Consider the following 5,242-nt stretch of genomic DNA (forward strand, 5'->3'; position numbering starts at 1 on the left):
TGCCCAGTGCCCAGCGTTTGGCCACTGGAAGAATGAATGCCCTGAGGCAGGGAAGGAAGACGAAGCTCCCGCAGTGATGGGGCTTGCTGACTTGGAAATTAAATAGGGCTGCCAGGGCTCAGAGATATCAGGTCCCCGAGAGCCCACGGTAACCTTAAAAGTGGGGGACCAAAACAGTGCCTTCATGGTGGATACAGGAGCGGAACTGTCGGTAGTAAAACCTGTGGCACCACTGTCCAAAAAGACCACCGCTGTAGCTGGGGATCAGGAGAAGAGACGGTTAAATCGTTTTGCCAGCCCGGAAAGTGCCAGATGAGGGGGCACCAAGTGCTTCATGAATTCCTCTGTGTCCCTGAGTGCCCAGTACCCCTGTTGGGAAGAGACTTGCTCTCCAAACTCGGAGCACAGGTGACATTCTCCCCTGAGGAGAGACCCACCTTCCAGATGGACACTATGACTTATTTGCTCTCTCTCTCAATACCACCCCAAGATGAGTGGAGGTTGCATGAGCCTCCAAAGGCAGAGCCGGGTGGGCCGGAAGAGCATGCTGCTGCTGCTGCTGCTGCTGCTAAGTCGCTTCAGTCGTGTCCGACTCTGTGCGACCCCATAGATGGCAGCCCACCAGGCTCCTCTGTCCCTGGGATTCTCCAGGCAAGAACACTGGAGTGGGTTGTCATTTCCTTCTCCAATGCATGAAAGTGAAAAGTGAAAGTGAAGTCGCTCAGTCGTGTCTGACTCCTAGAGACCTCATGGACTGCAGCCTACCAGGCTCCTCCGTCCATGGGATTTTCCAGGCAAGAGTACTGGAGTGGGGTGCCATTGCCTTCTCCGGAAGAGCATGAGACAGAGCTAACTTAATTATTCCCTGAGGTCTGGGTGGAAGACAACCCCGCCTTCCCCCAGGCTGGCTAAACATCAAGCCCCAGTGATAATAGAACTCAAACCAGGCACCATCCTGGTTAGAAAGCGCCAGTACCCGCTGCTGATAGAGGCCTGGGCCGGCATACTGCCCCACATCAATAGATTGAAACAAGCGGGCATTCTAGTAGAGTGCCAGTTGGCTTGGAATACACTGATCCTGCCAGTCAAGAAGGAAGGAGGACAGGACTAGAGGCCTGTACAGGATCTCAGGCTAGTCAACCAGGCTACTGTGACTTTACACCCCACTGTTCCAAATCACTATACCTTACTTAGCCTCCTCTAGCCGAGGACTAAAGTTTATACTCGCCTCGATCTCAAGGATGCCTTCTTCTGCGTACGCCTCGCTCCAGCGTCACAGCCCATCTTTGCCTTTGAATGGGAAGATCAAGTTGGGGGCACCAAGGAACAGCTCATCTGGAGTTGCCCACAAGGGTTTAAGAACTCCCCAGCCATCTTTGGGGAAGCCTTGGCTTCTGACCTGAACTCATTCCATCTGAAACAGTATGGATGTTGGCTCCTACAATATGGGGATGACCTGCTGCTGGCTGCCGAGACCGAGGAAAAATGCTGGAAAGGGACAGAAGCACTGCTCCAGCTGCTGATGGAAGCAGGTTACCAGGTTTCGAGGAAGAAGAAGGTGCAGATCTGCAAGGAGGAGGTAAGGTATCTGGAGTTTGTTTTAAAGCAGGACGCAAGGGTCCAGAGCCTAGTTGGGCTGGAGTTTGTTTTAAAGAAGGACGCAAGGGTCCAGACCCTAGTTGGGTCCTATATACTGATGGCACTAGCCTGATATAACAGGACAACGGCTGTCAGGTTAGCCAAAGCAGAAGGGGCCATCAAGACTGAAAAGGGATGGCAGGAATTGCCAGGTGGCAAATTATTGGTACCAGAGGAGCTGGCACACAATCTGGTAAGCCAAACACACCAAGCGACCCACCTAGGCCATGCTGCCCGCTCACAGGTTAATGCTGCCTCTCGGGTATTCAGACAGAAAGCTCTGGGGATTCAGCTGAAAGGCACGCTGCCCTTTGAACAACTGGGAGCGGACTTCACTGAAATGAAACCTCACTGACATTACCGTTACCTGCTGGTCATGGTCTGTGCGTTCTCGGGATGGGTAGAAGCTTTTCCTACCTGGACTGAAAGAGCATCAGAAGTAGCCCGGTGCCTGCTTACGGAGATAGTCCCCAGATTTGGATTTCCTACCAGCATTGGTTCAGACAGTGGCCCGGCTTTTGTAGCTGATTTAGTACAACAAGTAAGCAAAACTTAAAACATCAAATGGAAACTGCACACTGCATATAGGCCCAGAGTTCTGAGATGGTGGAACGGACCAACCGGACATTAAAGAGACTCTCTAAGCGGATCATAGAGACTGACTGCTCCCGGGTGGACTTGCTTCCGACGGGTCTACTCAGACTCAGGATTACCCCACAGTCCCAAGGCTCTTCTCCATACGAAATTGTGTACAGGAGGCCCCCTCCCATAATAAAAGAGGTGTCAACACGTTTGCCTCAGGTAAGGGGGGATAGGATTTCACAGCAGATGGAACTGGGTAAGGTAATAAATCGGGTAACTAAGTTTGTACAAGAAAGGGTGCCGTTCGCCCTTGGGGAACAGATTCCTGAGTTTACGCTTGGTGACCAAATATTGGTCAAAGATTGGAAACATGATTCACTAGCCCCGCGGTGGAAGGGCCCTTATGTTATTCTAACTACCCCTGCTGCTGTTAAAGTTGCAGGGATTGCCCCTTGGATCCATCATACGAGGGTGAAGAGAGCATACCATGCAGACCCAGAAAACGCTGAGTGGACTGCACAGAGGGACCCCGCTGACCCTCGAGAGACTAAGACCATCCTTAAGAAGAAGGAAAAGAAGATCCTGGACAAGCCCCTTCAGGATGAAGCCGCACAATCAACTCCTGCTGCTCGGCCTCATCAACGTGATTTTGAATTTAACTTCCATTTCAACTCAGGACAATGTTTTCATCTCATGGGCATATTCCTACGCGGACTTCCACAACACCTCCAACTGCTGGGTGTGTGGGGCTATGCCTCTGTCTGTGATGGATGGACTTCCTTGGTGGGTGTCACCGCTCTGCCAAGGAGAGTTTAAACCACTCTGCTCTGCTCTGGGATAACAAAAAGAGACTTTCCTCTCTCTTGTCAACCATAACCTCTCCTTGCTCTCTTGGTGTAAGACCTGCAGTCAATAGACTCGGGTCCTGGGGTCACACTTGCTATAAATGCCAATGTAACAAAAGCCTAGCCTACAGCAAGCCCCGGTAACTCTACCTTATTTACCTGCTAGGTGGGCAAGATCCGTGTTTCAATGGTATGAGTATATTGCTGCCTTATTTGTACCCTCTATAGGGACAACAGATATCATGATTAAAGTAGAGGCCTTGACTAGTTTCACAAAACAGGCCCTCCTAGATAGAACAAATGCCATCCAAGCCTTAAATGAAGAGCAAATCCAAATGAGAAAAGCGGTAATTCGTAATAGAATGGCTTTGGACATACTCACAGCTGCTCAAGGAGGGACCTGTGCCATAACCAAGGTTGAATGTTGTGTATACATTCCTGACTTACCTGGCAATGTATCAACTGCTTTAGATGACATGAAAAACCGGGTAAAAGCACTGTCAAATGAAAACATTCCTTTCTGGACTTCGGTCCTATCTTGGATGAAGGGCGATTGGTGGAAAATTATATTTACCATTGTTATAGTTGCCTTGGTAGTTCTGCTTTGTGGACCCTGCATTTTACAATGTATTATGAACTTTGTAACCTGAAGGTTGATGTCATTCTCCCAGATTGGCGGTCGGAGAGCCAGGGTGCAATATATCCCTATGAATGATGCTCATACTATGAGTTAAGAGCATCAAGAGGGGGGAATGAAGGAGGAATTCATAGGGCATGGACTCCGTCTTAGGCCTGTTCATGCTGATCACGCTCGGCCACCCTTCCAATGGACTCTGAACTCTGTGTTTAGTGCCTATGAAAACAACAACAGAAGGAAGGATAAGACCCCCTCCAGACAGGGGAACCTTGAAGATCGTATCTAGGTTACTCATCGCCTAAGAGAAAATATTCACTAATCACCCCTTCCTCCAGACAGGCCATAAATTCTTCTGCATCTATCGGAGTGTAACCTCGGGTTTATTGATTATTGGCTAATTGTTTGACTGTTTGAGCCCATGAGGACATAGCATGTGAATGATGGGGTTATTGGGATTGTATTTTCCTTGGTTTATGTAAGTCTCAAGGACTTTGGAGTGGTGGGTTCAGACATGTACATGTGGGGTATGAAAGATTTTCACAGATGCTGGTCGGGGTCCTCGGCTAAGAGGAGACTCTGCCTCGGGCCCGCCGGTGTGATAGACTGCACTCCACTATCTGCATCATCCTTCTGAGTGTGCTCGTTTCCCAGAATGCGTGGCTATCCACTATCTGCATTGTCCTTCTGAGTGCGCTCGTTTCCCGGAACGCGTGGCTACAAGACGGTGGTCACCACAATTTTAGGAGGACTAATACGTTTCAGAAGGACTTGTAAGATGAATTTCTTTCTCTCCTCCAGAAAAGCGAGTCTGTTTCTGCCCCACGGACGCCGTGGGTCAGGTCGCTGGCCAGGTCTCCGCCTCCTCACGGCAGCTGGGACCCTCTGACGCTTCTCCAGCTTTAGAAGCAGGCTGAGTCTCCCCGTGGGTGTCTCCTGCACACCGTCCCACTGCACACGCTCTGCCCTAGTTCACTCATGAGTATTTTAACAGAATTATTTTTCTAAACTGCCTGGAATGCTTCTGTTAACACCGTGAGGATAAACACATGTAAACATTGTACAGAGTGGGGGCAGACTCACTCTCCCCCAGGACAGGCTGCGGGCGGGTCCCCTCTGTGCCCGCGGGTGTTCAGTGGTGTCTTCCCCCTCACCCAAGCCCCCTGCCACAGCCACATCTGCTTGTTAGGAAAATGCTCATCACGGGGTCCACGCTCACCCCGGGGGGGACGGCCTGAGCCCTGACTCCCCTCAGAGCCGGGCCTCGGGACGGGCAGGCTCCACGTCCCCTGGAGCTCTGTCCACTCAACGAGGCGCCATGACCACCACCTGGGTGCAGAGGAGGCTGGGAACTCTGCCTCCTTCAGGCATCCATGAGCCCAGATAAAATCCGGGAGTTAGGAAAGGAGGAATAAAGGCAAACAAATGTAGATGACTCAGTCTGTGCTCCTTCCTGTGAGTTAATAGAGACTGCCCACTGGCCCCTGCCCCCAGGTCCTGGCAGTCAGCCCCCGAGCCCCTGCCATGCCCAGAGTGACAGGGA

The sequence above is a fragment of the Bubalus bubalis genome, chromosome 21 (assembly GCF_019923935.1).
Source record: "Bubalus bubalis isolate 160015118507 breed Murrah chromosome 21, NDDB_SH_1, whole genome shotgun sequence".
In the NCBI taxonomy this organism is placed as follows: Eukaryota; Metazoa; Chordata; class Mammalia; order Artiodactyla; family Bovidae; genus Bubalus; species Bubalus bubalis.